Here is a 15,259-nt window from a genome sequence, read left to right on the forward strand (position 1 = left end):
TTTTGAAGTAGGTAGATTAGATATCTGATCATTGGATTTCACCTTGTTCATATAAGTTGGTTGGCTTACGTTAGCTTCCTGCTCATTAAATCAAGCGCCAATAATAGGTCGTAGGTACCTCGAGATTCGGGAACCTGAAACAGCCGAAATTTGAAAGAGAAATTTATAAGATATACCATTTGAAAACTATTTTATGATTTCTTGAATTTTTATAGATAGGTATGCCTAAATGTAACGGTATATTGGAAGATGAAAGGTCAATGAAACGATCACATTGTGACAAGGGAAACTTATTTTGGCTTCAATATCGATGACTCAAAATACAAAACAACAGGTAATGATCTTTATTTTCCTTAGGTAGGTACATATAAATTTCGATGACTCAGCAAAAGCGATAAAATGCCTCTTAGGTGAATCCGAATTCGAGCAATCTAGACGATGTCGTATTTTTTTTTTTGAAATTCACGTCCAAATATAGATACACGTGCGTATGTGAGATTGTGAGATTCTGAGAAGTGGGAATAGGTACTCGAAAGTAGAAGAATTCTACTAATCTTATCATTCTTCACGGTTTTTTCTGTCGTACTCCTGCGTATAGGTACCTAACTGAGGACTCATCCGAGTCGAGATTTTACATCCTCGATAATTATACTCGTCGATAAGAGAAGGGCTGTGCGGACGAGGCGGTGGCACTCGATTAATGAAGGTAGGAGTCGGCGTGCTTATGTAGTCTACATTGTACATTGTCATTCGATAAATAATAACGAAAGGTACCCACGATAACGAGAACATGAACAACTCTGTATGAGTATTATTGAGTACCTACCTCTGTATACTCGTACGCACGTGGAAATACCTGCGAGTACGATAAGCGGTACCACTCTTGGGTTAGAGAGAAGGGATGAGTACGAGTAGAGACCTTGCATTGACCTACGAGACACGTGGACTCAGGTCGTAGACCATGAATTTCGTCCAAACTTACACACGCATTTGAATGACCGAATCGAAAATCACCATCGCCATTGTCGTGTGAATGGAATCGGCGCCCGGTTTGGTCTAAAACTACTCGTAGGTACTCGTAGATGTGTTTTGTTTTTGACCCCAGATGGAACCTCGTATATGATCGATAGACACTGGCCAGCTAAAGGCTAAACACGAACCACGATCGACATTAGCATAAAGATGTCGCATGGCTTAAGTACATACATACGAGTATATAGGTATATGGCCAAACGAAATGAAATTTCGCCACTTCCTCCTACGTTAAATTGCCAAATTGGCTCGGGAATATTAATCACATCGCGAGTAGGTGAGGAATCCATAGAACCAAACAAGCAACGAATCACGCTATGTCATTTAAGTACATACATTGTAGGGCTCTCGAATTAATTTGTATGTAGCCGCGATGGTTGGATGGTGATCTTCGCGCGAGAACGTGAAACACGAAACTTATCATGCGCTAGAATGCCATTACCTATACAAAGAGTATCCATAACCACATTTGGTATCGCTAATTATCATTCACTTTTGTAAAATCACTCTCAAATGGGAAAAAAATTCAATAAATTCCGGTTTTTTGTGAATTTAAACACGCCTTCCAGGAAAATGCAATAAACTTGGTGTTCGTAGGTCGAGCTATAGTAGAATTTTGCATTTACAAATTGCAAATTTTCTCACATGAGACAGAAAATGGATTATTATTTTTATAAAATGCGATAAAATTATGCTCGATTCGCTCGTATAAAAGACCAGTACTAGTTCCTAATGCAACCATAGAACCAGTAGGTACATGTGACTGCTGCATAAAAATGCAAAATAAAATTACTGCCAGGTTGCGATTAAACATGACTTTTTATCGGCCTCGCCTCGAGCCTCATCATAACTGAGAGAATGCCAATTGCCAATATTGATGATACTCTCTATATGCTTTCCTATGATTGAACCCAGCCAAATGTTAATACGTGGCTCGTTGAAGAAGCTCTTTTGGCAAAACCGTCATCTCTTGAAGATGTATGCCCTTTATTGGGAGAACTTTACACACTTATTAAAAATTTCCTCGACTGGGAGGAGCCTTGAGCCTTCTGAAAACCAAATTTGTGAGTGCCACAAGAGTTGACCGGAAGAACTTTTGCAACCAATCAACACTGATCGAACTGGCCAGCAACTCTTGACATTTCTCTGATTTTTCCAGGGTGAAATTTCCAAAATTTTCTCAGTTTTTCAGAAATTGGACACCCTAAAAAGGTACCTATTGGGTGACTGAAAAAAATTCAGGTAAAATTGACAAAACGTAAGGACAACAGCAAAAAACATCTTGTAAATGTCTTAACAAACACAAATAAAGCATTAAAATCACTGCAGAACACAAAAAAAATTAAAATTAAAATGGATTTGCAGAAGAATTGGACAAAATATAAAAACTGATGAAAATGTTGCAAAATTTGAAAAAACTTGATAAAAATTGCTAAAAAATATCTTTGAACCCTATTTTCAACATGAGTAAAAACATTAATAAATAAAACACTGTAAACTGCTGAAATTTCATCAAAAATTCGGATACAAAAGCATTAAAAAATGTTTAAAACGTGTTAAAATGACATGACATTTTTCCAAACTTCAAAATTGCTAAAAATTACCAAACAGTAAGGTAATAAAATTTCTGTAAAATTTGACAAAAATGAAAAAAATTGCATGAAGCATTTTGAAAATGACTTTGAAACATCAATAAAGCAATAGAGGAACTGAAACTTAACAAAAAAAATCATGAAATTTTCAGTAAAATTGCCACAAGTGCAAGAAAAAGTATTAAAAACTAGTTAAAATGGTATAAAACACTCAAAACAGGATCTTAAATCACCAAACGTAATCAAAAATTGATGAAACTTCAGTGAAATGTCGCAAAATTCAACAAAAATTTGCATAAAACATAGTTACTGTTGACTGTCCCCCTCTTGCCATGGACTCAAAAATTGACCCCAATCTCCCATGGTTATGACCAGGGCTCGGATTTTAATGCTGGAGCATATTTTTTGTATGCATAGGGGATAGGGAATTTTTCAATTATCTCCACGATTCGTGAAATTTCAAGTAAAATGAGACTAATTCGTTGAAGCATATTTTGGCATATTTCACCATAAAAGCATATTAAAGCATATTTTGGCATTTTTTAGGGAATATTTTGCATTTTTAGAGCATATTTTAGGTTTTTTAGTGGTTTTTAGGGAATATTTTGGTCAATTTCAAATTTTTGCATCAAATTAGTATTTGGCTATTTTTCATTTTATCCCCGCAAAATTTGTGAAACTTGCAATAGCTCACTCGTACCTACTTATTTTTTTTTGGTTCATTTTTATTCCTTCAATAATGGAATTAGAATTACCTTTTCGTGATTTTAAAATGCTCTGTTTTGCATTTTTGTTCGTGAATTTTTAGTATTACTCAACAATATTACTAAAATTGTATAGAAATTGATTTTTTCTGTAAAACAATGCCCACATCGTTAGGGAATAGGTATTTTTACTTTTTAGAGCATATTTTGGCATTTTTTAGGGAATATTTAAGCGCATATTTTGGGTTTTTTAGAGAAAGAATATCCGAGCCCTGGTTATGACTCATATCTCCATAAAGCCTCTTCCGTTCTAAACTTCATTCAGCTATATCCTCTTCCCCTATTACTCAGAACATTCAACAAAAACTAAGAAAAATATTCTCTCATTTGATACATCTTTACTTGAACACACTCAACTCAATACTAAAAATCATCAATAACTTTATTGCTTAGTATAATGATTTCATTTCGTTTTACACTGATCAATGGGCTGATGGATTGTTTCACTGTTGGCCACTCCAGTTTATCCAGACCACACCCTAGTCTTGGTACTGCTATCTTTTTGATCTTGAGTTGGTCACATTTGGCAGCAAGTGCTTTCATTGTCGTTACAAAGTCCTTGATTGATGGCTTATCATTGTAGTGTTCTTTGGTGATTGCGTAGAGTAGGTATGTAATTTCCACCTTTTTTAAGCTCAACTATTTCACCAACCTTAGCACCCCTTAACTTCAGAGTGTCCTGGTTGCCGAAGGCTCGTTTAAATAGGAGCGCAATGCCCTTGGACATCCTGAGATCCCTGCTGACACAATGGGCCAAGGCAAACTGTGGGTATTGTCTAAACAGATTGTCCTCTAATTCCTCTAGGGTGAAGATCCCATTTGATTTGGTCTCTATCTTTCCCCAGTTGGAGTGTTGGATTTTCTTTTCTAGTTCCTTCTCAACTTGTTTGAGAATTTTCTCCACCCCAGCTGGGGTTATTTGGCCCATCTGAAGGTAATCGCTGTATGGCAGTAGACAACCCACACCAGCTGGCCCAACTGGGCGGTAGAATCTCTCTTTTATCCCTCTTAGTACAAGGTACTGCATTGTGGGTTGGTATACGTGATGTGAAAATATCAGAGAGTAGGGATGGCCCAGTTCACCATCAGTGATCAACTGGTCCATTGCCTTGTCAACTATGTTACATGCCACATTTTGGTTTTCAATATCAGTAAAGTGTTTACCAAGGATTGATTGTGGACTAATAGGATTGTCCAGCCTTAGTTTATGTGTGTGTCTGAAAGTTGTTCTAACAAATAAGGCACGTTGGTTGACATCTTCAAGTGTTAATCCATTTTCATAAGGTCCCAGAGGTGTGTAGTTTCCACCAGGAACCCGCCTCCCCTGAGGGGAGCACCCTTTGGCCTCCAGATTTTCTCCGGCCACCACACGCAAAGCCGTGTGCTTTTGGGCACACTTCAACACACTGGCCGCCGTGGCGCCTTCAGCTTCTGGGCCGGTTTGTTTCTGGCTGACTATAGAGACCCTGGCCATATCTTCATACGTTGATTGAACTCCTTCTGCTATTGTTATGTTACTAATGTTAAGTAAGTTATTGGCACCTGTGGTTTGTTTAGGGCTATTGTTTTTCTGAGGTTGCAGATTTCAGCATAACTATGCCACAAATGCAAGAAATAATGTTAAAAACATCATCATCCAGCCTGTCTGGGAAAATGTAGAAGAATTGCTCGCCGATGTATCATCAAGTCTTTTCTTCGGTCTTCCTCTACTCCTCCTGCCTGTTGGACCTGCACGAGTGCTCGGAGATGTTCTGGGCAGTTTGGGTGAGTTTGGGGTGTGCACAAGTGCTCGGAGGTGTTTGGGGCAGTTTGGGTGAGTTTCGGGTGTGCACAAGTCTTCGAATGTGTTCGGGGCAGTTTGGGTGAGTTCAGGATGTGAACTAGTGCTCGGCAGTGTTCGGGGCAGTTTTGGGCGAGTTTGGGATGTGAACGAGTGCTTGGTGGTGTTCAGGGCAGTTTGGGTGAGTTTGGGGTGTGCACAAGTCCTCGGAGGTGTTCGGGGCTGTTTGGGTGATTTCAGGGCTGTTGGACACGAAACGTAAATGTATCGTTTCGTTTTGGTTATGCTCTTTGAACCAAATTGTTTCGTTATCCCGTTTCGTTTCATTCTATAAAAGTGGTATCATTTTGTTTAGTGCCCTTTCTGTCATTTTGTTTTGTTTTGTGCTAAAAATCAATAAAAAAAAAGATGGAAATTATAGCAAAATTTTGTACAAATTGCATACAAAAAGTGCCTAAAACATGTCAAAATTACATAAAAACCATTATAGAAAAACATTAAAATTACTGTAAATGACCAAAAACTGACGAAATAGTAAATTCGACAAAATGAAGCAACAATTGTATAAAACATGCGTTTGGACAAATAAAGCATAAAACCGAAGCAATTCACCAAAAAATTATGAAATTTCAACCAGGAAATACTGAAAAAAAAAACACTAAAAAAGCACTAAAATAATTTTAAAAACACAAAAAAATAATTATATTTTACTGAAATTTCACAAATTTTAACGTTTAAGGGTGCTTTTTTGATGCAGATCGACCAAATCTGAGGATTTTAATTTGGAAGAAGAAAAAAAATGTAAAAATAATCTGTTTTTATTTTTTGAGGAAAGGGACAAGTTCCACTTTTCAAACATAGAGATGAGGTCAAAAGTATTTGAAGAGCTCTATTCCAAGGTGGGTCAAGTCATTTTAAAAAAACGCACGTTTTACAGAGATTTTTACTTCAAAAGTGGGTTAAGACATCGATTTTTCAAAGTAAATTTTTCTACAAGTAATTGTTCTATGTCCAAAGAAAGGAAAGGTGCACCAACCTTTGGAAACAGAACAAATTTCAGTATCAAAAACTTTAAACGTATTTTTTAGAGGAAAAAATGACTTAACCCACTTTGGAATAGAGCTCTTCATTTTAACAGTACCTATTTTGAATGAATATGGACCAAATCTAAGGTTTAGAAAATAATAAAAGTAAAAATTTCAATTTTTCGAATTTCTTATAGATTGGGGGAGGGGGGAGGGTGCTCCCTAGCTCGACAGATTTTTACTAACCTGATCGGAGAAGTTTTACTCGAAAAATTTGACAATATCTATATTAGAGCGTCCTGAAATATTTTTTTCACAAGTATATAGGTATGAATATGAGCTCTCTACCTCTAAATCCACTGCTTAATCTTGGGTAGAGATAGGGGGCTAAAATTGGTATATAAGTTGATTTTACCTAAGTAGGGACTTGACTAAAGTGTTAGAACAAAAAAGTTCACAATTTTAAAGATTTTCGTCTGATACTTAAGATTTTTTTCATATTTTATAAAATGAGAAGGGGGCTGAAAATTTCATGGTGTGATTTTCTCACCCGAAGTAACAACTTTAGGGGATAAGAACGGAAAAAAACGAAAAAAAATTTCCCCAAGTATAGATCCCATTTTAACATCCGGAAAAATCTTCATTCTCTATAATAATTCAGGATATGATTCCATTCGTTGACTTTTTCCCTCTTTATCTCGTAGAAAAATTGGGTCGACACGTCTGCGAGCATAATTCTACAAACGCGCGAGGATTTATGCAGGGCTAAAACGCATTCCAAGATGCACAGACAAAGCACTCGAACGATTGATGACCTTCTTGCAGTGTACCGAGTGCCCTAAAATGCATCCGTCGCATGGTATCAATTAATCTAACAAAACGGATGGTCACACGAAGATGCGATGATGCGAATGCACCAATCAATTGTACAAGTACATCGTACCTTCGACTCGAAGGTTATACACAATTACACATGCAGACTACCTTCGTTTACCGTTACTCCACCTTTTTTTTTTTTTTTTTCGCGTACAATTTGCATTACCATATAGACGCGTAGACCTGGATGATGTGGGTTTAACTGGTACATACTCGTATTCCCAATAAGACACGTGTATGCCCCTAAAACAAAACAACGAAACGTCGAGCCTACTGGGTGTGCTGATTTTTTAAATTTCACTCGCGTATCTGGCAGTTTCGTTTCGATACAAATTAAAAATTTCGGCGCGGCACCAATCCTTGAAAAGTTTTCGTCGCTCGCACGTGTATGTATAGATACGATAGGCTACGATGAAAATGGCGGGGCGAGCGCCAAATATTACCAAAGTACCGACGAGATGATATTCGCGAATCATAAATCATACCCTTAACGATGCTCCGACGTTTGAAAAATTTAGATCTTTCGTGGTTCTGTCTTTGTTTATCATCTCGTATAGTATACTGGTGAATGTATTTTTCTTTCTTTCTTTCTTTTTTTAAATGGCCGTGTATTGTAATTTAGAATATTATTATGGTTGGCAGAGTGACGCGGTGTTGATCGTGATGTAGTTACAAATTATGTAATACACCATACACGCTTACTATACAATGTTGAACGAAACACATTTTAAGTGTATCGTTCTAAAATTAGTATTCTACGCCGGCCAGACCAGACATTATTAGTGTACCTACCTTGATAAGCCAGTCTGCTGGTCATCAAAAGCGCGCACAGTAATCGCTCTATCTGACCAATAGGTAAACACAACGCGATTCAGTCTTGTATCGCGATGATTTACAATGTTAGATGGCCTTGAAGCCGAGGTTTTCATTCTATTTTTTGATTTTTCCGCATGATGCTCGATCATTGTAATTGTATTTTTCGGATGGGTTTACGAGTTCAAACGAAAAATTTGGCAGAAATAATAATTTTGAAAGGGCTCAGAAAATATGACACCACTGAAAATTTAGAATTGAAGACATCAGGAAATTTTGTGCAACCCGAGTTTCAGCAGTCTCGTGCAAATAGACTCCAAAGTTAGGCATTATGACAAACAGTTCCAACTGCTAATAAAAATGAATCCAAACTCGTCTGCCACAAGGGCATTGGGAGTCAATTATAGCGATTTTTTTTCTTCCCTTGTGCGAGGAACCCGCAAAAAAATCTGAATAGAATCGGAGCAGGACTCTCGAACCCAAAAGCAGGCTGATTTGACATACGTAGAATGACCCATCTATCTATAAGTATACTAATGCCCTTCAAATTTTAAGATCGAATTGATTACAAAGTTTACTGTCAAAGGTAACACGATGGTATCACGACTCATCGTATTTTTGTCTCCATCTCCATCGCAAACGCGGCTTACTGACATAATTATTTATGCGATTGGAATTTCCTTCAATTAGCTTTAATTTTTGGGAAGGCAAAGTCTGGGCGCAATTGTCGTGTTTACATGGCTGTTTCTTGATTTGGCGCAGCCTTCGACCCAATTTCAGTTAAATTGTATTCTTCGTCTCTGTTTACCTCGATGGGCTCGTTAAGAGTCGATTGACGTAAACAATTATACGATTTTTAATATCCGAAATGTCTATATACGATATAACCAATCTGTTCTGTTGGGTCAGTTTACAGTTTATTCATTCTCAGGCACGTGTGAAATACGAAGGAAAAAACATATCTTGGACGTTGACCAAATTTCCCACCTTGAAATGAAACGGTCCCTCGCAAAATTCGAGCCTGTTCATTTTAAAATTAGGTGCAACTATGGTTGGTCTTCGAAAAGAGCCACTTTCGAAATTGAAAAGCGGATATTCTCTCAATCCTTTTACAATAGTCCAGCATTTATGACAATATTGGAATGATTACATCCTCCACTCCGATTCTCTGGGACAACTTTTTTTTTCAAAGGGGGACATCCTAACAAGGGAACCTCATGAGGTGTCCGCCTCCGATTTGAACGGGACCGCGGTTTTTGGAAAGAGCATGTTCTAAAACCCCCAAATCCAAATTTTCATCTGCCCAAGTTCATTTTTTGATTTTTGGCGAATTTTTGAAAATCCAAAATTGACTATTTTGGTGATTTATACTTTTTTAAAAAAAGTACGTAGTTGATCAATAAAAATGTTCAACATAAGTCCTAAAACTGATATTAGCCCCCCAAAATCCAAATTTCGCCATTTGCAGCTATTCTGGAGCCTCCAGCGCTATTTTTCAATTTCTCCAGAATGTTGAATTTGCTCCAGAAGGCGTGAATATGAAGTTGGGCAGCTAAAAATCGAGTTGTGTGTTGTAGTCGATCTGTTTAACGAATTTATTCACATTTGAGCCGATTCTGGAGCGGATACCTCAAGAGTGGGTTGTTGACCAGCTTTTTTCATAATAAAAACATCCAAAAATTAAATGGAGTCCCAAGAAAGGCTGGAAATGGCGAAATTCGCTCTCGTGTGGTTAATTAATGACAAAATACAGCAATTCGTGCAAATTTCAAAAATTTTCTCACAAACGAGAAATTTTTGATTTTTGGATATTATTATTTTGAAAAAACCCTGGTCAAAAAACCACTCTTGAGGTGTCCCCTCCAGAATCGACTCAAATGTTGATAAACTCGTTAAACAGATCGAGTAATAACACACAACTCGATTTTTAGCTGCCCAACTTCTTATTCACGCCTTCTGGAGCAAATTGAAGATTCTGGAGAAAATGAAAAATTCCAGAATCGGCTCAAATGTGAATAAATTCGTTAAACAGATCGACTATAACACACAACTCGATTTTTAGCTGCCCAACTTCATATTCACGCCTTCTGGAGCAAATTCAACATTCTGGAGAAATTGAAAAATAGCGCTGGAGGCTCCAGAATAGCTGCAAATGGCGAAATTTGGATTTTGGGGGGCTAATAAAGTAAACTTACCAAAAAAATTGGTCTCACCAACAAAATGGCTACCATTTTCTTTGAAAAGGTCACCCGAAATCGCAGATTTTGCTTTTCAACACACGACTCGTACAAATTTTTTGAAATGAACAAAGCTATAGATGGAAAGAGCATAAAAAAAGTATCAAAAACCAAAATTTCACGTGCTCAAGGGCATTTTTCGAATTTTTGGAGAATTTTTGAAAATCAAGTTTACCTAAGCCAAAAATGAGAAAAAATCAAAATTTTAGCAAATAGACTGATAAAGCAGACTTTCGACCTGCCAAATCGATTGGGAACGGTTTGAAACCGCTTTGAGCAATTCTGGAGCTTTCGACAGATTTTGGAACTTGCTCTTTCCATAAAATGTCATTGAATGAAGTTGGAAATCTAAAATTCACGCTGCACTCCAACTTAAAAAACGCTATTAAGTCGACTGCTGGCGAATTTAAGTTATTTTGGAGTCTCCAGCAACTTTTTGAAAATTTTTGGAGCCTCCAGTAGATTTTTGAAACATGAAATTTCCACAAAATTCATCAAGATGCAATTGGAAAACCAAAATTCATTTTGTAAACTAATTTCAATACGCTATGAAGTCGACTACAGGTAGATTTCAAGTCGTTTTGGAGCCTCCAGCAACTTTTTGGAAATTACTGCAGCCTTCGGTAGAAGTTTCAATGCTCAAAATTTCTATAAATTTTTATCAAACGGAGTTGAAAATCCCAAATTCATCCTGGACTCCAATTTCAACACGCTATTAAGGCGACTGCATGTGAGTTCAAGTCATTTTGGAGCCTCCAGCAACTTTTTAAAAATTCTTAGTCCCTCCATCAGATTTTTGAAACATGAAATTTCCACACGTACTGTGCAGTGAGCACAATGAATTCCTTCCAATTTCATTCGATGAAATTTTGTTGAAATCTCGAGGCTGAAAAATTTACTGAAGGCTCCAAGAATTTTCAAAAAGCCACTGGAGGCTCCAAAATGACTTAAACTCACGAGGGGTAGCGTAAATTTCGGATTTTCAACTTCATTTGGCAAAACTTTGTGGAATTTTCAAGTTCCCAAAAATATGCTGGAGGTCCCAGAACTGCTCAAAACGGTTTGAAACCGTTTCCAATCGATTTGTAGGTCAAAAATAGGGTGTATTCCAAATTCCAGCTTTCTTGGTCCATTTGGTGAAATTTCGATTTTTCCCTCATTTTTAGCTTAAATTTGATTTTCAAAAATTCACCAAAAATCTAAAAATGTTTTTTAGAACCTGAAATTTTGGCTGGTGATAAATATTTACATGCTCTTTTAATCTATATTTTCCAGTTAAAAAAATTTCGTGCGAGTCCTGTGTTGAAATGAAATACTTGCGATTTCGGCTGACCTACATAAATATCAATCAAAATGGTCGCCATTCTGTCAGTAAGGGGTCATTCCACGTCAATTGGACCAAAAAGTGGTAGGTGAGTTCGGTGATTTTTTTGAAAATTTTCCTGTGGAAAGACCTTCCGAAGGGATGACCAATGGCGCAAATCGCAGCCCTCTAGCCCATTTTCAACGGCAGCCAGGGGATGTCAAAGTTTTCAGTGAACCTAAAATATCATCCATTTCAGCAGTGGATTACTCGATAACCGCGATACCTACAAAAAAGGAACTTTTCCCCATTGCTAGGGGTTTTGAAAAGCTTTTTGGTGATATTAAAGCTCTTTAATACAAGTATGGAAATAGATTATACTCTTAAGAAAGTCATAAGTCATAGGATTTTATGTAAGTTTTACGTACTGCGCAGTGCGCGAGCAAGCATCAAATCAGCTGTTCACGTACAACGTTGCACCCAATTGGTTGCTCCACCCACCTCCACCGCGTGACGACACCAACCTGCCATGCGCAGTACGTAATACATACGTAAAATGCTAAGACTTTCTTGAGAGCATAATCTATTTCCATACTTGTATTAAAGAGCTTTAGGTGATATTAAAGCTCTTTAATACAAGTATGGAAATAGATTATGCTCTCAAGAAAGTCATAGCATTTTACGTATGTGTTACGTACTGCGCATGGCAGGTTGGTGTCATCAGGGGGTGGAGCAACCAATGGTGTGCAACGTTGTACGTGAACAGCTGATTTGATGCGAGCTCGCGCACTGTGCAGTACGTAAAACTTACGTAAAATCCTATGACTTTCTTAAGAGTATAATCTATTTCCATACTTGTATTAAAGAGCTTTAGGTGATATCATAAAAATCAGTGTTGCCATTTTTTTTCGTACAAAAAATTAGCTCAAAAAGTTTCAAAACGTTGTTTTCATATCGTTCCGACTCTCAAAAATTCTGAAAAAAATATATTATGGACAACTGTTCATGCCGAACAACATATTGAAAAATTGGAATTGTAACTTGTCGCAAAGTCGATTTAAAAAAATCTTAACTTTACGAAAAAATGCTATTTTTTGATTTAAAACATGAAAAAGAGTTTTGATTGGTAAAGTTGAGCCATTTGGCCCCTATTTTTACGTATCCGTTGAAAAAGTTGAAAAAACCCCTTCATTCGGTGAAATTAAGTCATCACAAAAAAAATCAAAATTCGAAAAAATTCAAAAAATAAACAAATTTTAATTTTTTTGCTGTGAGTGTGATTTTTATCAACTTTTTCATGAAATACGTCAGAAAGAGGTCAAAATAAGACAACTGAATAAATTTAAACTTTTTTTGATGTTTGGAATTGAAAATTGAATTTTTTCGAATTTTGATTTTTTGTGATGAGTTTATTTTATTGAGTGAAAGGGAGTTTTCAACTTTTTCAACGGATACGTAAAAATAGGAGCCAAATGTGTCAACTTTACCAATCAAGACTCTTTTTCATGTTTTAAATCTAAAAATCACATTTTTTCGTGAAGTTAAAATTTTTTTAAATCGACTTTGCGACAAGTTACCATCCCAATTTTTTAATATGTTGTTCAGCATGAACAGTTGTCCATAATATATTTTTTTCAGAATTTTTGAGAGTCGGAACGATGTAAAAACTACGTTTAAAAACTTTTTGAGCTAATTTTTTGTACGAAATAAAGTTGCAACACTGATTTTTATGATATCACCAAAAAGCTTTTCAAAACCACTAGCTATGGGGAAAAGTTCCATTTTGGTAGGTATCGCGGTTATCGAGTAATCCACTGCTGAAATGGATGATATTTTAGGTTCACTAAAAACTTTGACATCCCCTGGCTGCCGTTGAAAATGGGCTAGAGGGCTGCGATTTGCGCCATTGGTCATCCCTTCGGAAGGTGTTTTCACAGGAAAATTTTCAAAAAAATCGCCGAACCCACCTACCACTTTTTGGTCCAATTGACGTGGAATGGCCCTAAGGCCAACTTTTTTTTGGCAAGTTTGCTTTAAAATGTTCCTCAGTATGTTCCCTTTGAGAAAAAGAGCTGTTCCAGAGGATCAGGGGTGTGTGCAATTATTCTTCAACTTTCATTTTTCAACTAAATATGAAACGTTGAAAAACTCAAAACTCTGCTTGTTTTGTTTTTTGTTTTAAATTGAAAATTTTATTCGAGCTTATTTCTAGGCTGCTAATTCTACGAGAGTTCGTGACATCTCTCGCATCTCATTTGAAGATGGGAATGTGCTTCGCAATTTCCCGATTTGACTAAATCCGTGCAGAAATTTGATTCCAAATTTAATTAATGATTGACGTCATACACGATAGGTTCCTTGCTATATATTACCGTCGTCGGTACATAATAAATAATTATGTTGTTCTTTGGAGTTAACGCGATTCATTTCCCAAGGTGTTGCAAGTATTGAAATAAAAATGCATTATCATAGTTCATACCTAGCTACATACTGTACATAAGTAGGTACGTAATTTATCGTGAATTTTGTTTTCTATTCGAGAACAGGATAAACTCGATCGCGCACGAGTGCCATGCTCTCATAATTTATCCCTTTTTTTCATCGAATTATCCGCGATATTCCCTCGCGGCTTGTGGTGCGAATATATTTACCTACGCAATCGATTGACGTTCGTAGAGTCTTGCGTCTAAAAAGGGTTGCATTTTTTATATTTTTTATTTAAGGTAAAGCTCGATCATGTCTTCTGATAACCTTTGACCTATTGAAACGTGATGATGAAGTAAGATGCATACCATCATGAGTGTTATTAATCATATTATTTTAATTTCTTCGAAATCGTTTTGAAATATTTTTCGTAGCAGGTATTCGAGCTTAAAAAACTATATAGGTATTGAGTTCCACGTGTTTATAATCCGGTATAATCGTATCACTCGCCACTTCATCATCCATCGCCCCCTTATATATTGAGCTTATTCACTAACTGAAATTTGACTTCATTTACCAATTACCTATACGAGTTCAACTTTCTAATTTGTCTAGGTCACTGCGGCGAAAATACACACGATTATTATTTGTTACTGGACAAAAAAAAACAAAGCACTCTGAGCCTAAATGCAGATATGTAGTCGTAGTTGGCAGTCGTTGCATTTATTGCTCGCATCCCGCACCCCTCGGTGAAATTTTAGCCCGCATGAAACACTCGGTGCATAAAAGTAACGCCGAAAACGAGTCTTGAAGGCCTACATAAATGCATATTTGCGTGCAAATAATTCACTTCTAAAGTACTTTCTAAAACTAGTACGTGTATGTAATTGAAACCAGTTCTATAGGTAATGTCATGGTACAGTATTTAGGCACTTATTCGGTCAATTATTCTGCATCATAGGTACTCGTAGGTACCACCAGAAAAATATTCACCACTATAATATTTCGAAACAAATTTCGAGATTTTTTGAGATTTTATGAGAAAATACGTATTTGAAAATTCTGATGATTTTGAGAACAAAAAAAAAATCACGATTTCCCTTCCTCCAATATAAATACAAGGGAATTACTCGCAGAATCTGCCTTCGGTTTGAAAATGGTTGCCTTTGAAGCCCCATAATCAAAATTTCATCTTTTTTGATTTCTAACAAATTTTTGGAAATTCAAAAATTGACCATTTTTAGAAAGAGCATAACGGCTTAAGAAGGGCAAATCAGCCTTCGGCTGGGATTTCGAAGTTGACAAGTATGAAATTTTGCCACGTCCTTTTTCGCTGATGGCCACTTAATTCATAATTTTTGCAAACAGTATCGCCTTTCTTTCATTCAAAATAGGCAACTTTATCAACACAAC

At 36.6% G+C, this 15,259-nt stretch overlaps 1 long non-coding RNA gene across 1 annotated transcript in view; it reads right to left on the reverse strand.

Annotated features, from left to right (window-relative positions):
• The window catches only part of LOC135845991 (uncharacterized), a 47,317-nt gene continuing 32,058 nt past the window's right edge, over positions 1-15,259 (reverse strand). Inside the window, exon 5 of the long non-coding RNA XR_010558867.1 lies at positions 1-134. This is a non-coding gene — a long non-coding RNA (uncharacterized LOC135845991). The remainder of the gene's footprint in view (positions 135-15,259) is intronic.

This window comes from Planococcus citri, chromosome 4 (genome assembly GCF_950023065.1).
Source record: "Planococcus citri chromosome 4, ihPlaCitr1.1, whole genome shotgun sequence".
Taxonomy (NCBI): domain Eukaryota; kingdom Metazoa; phylum Arthropoda; class Insecta; order Hemiptera; family Pseudococcidae; genus Planococcus; species Planococcus citri.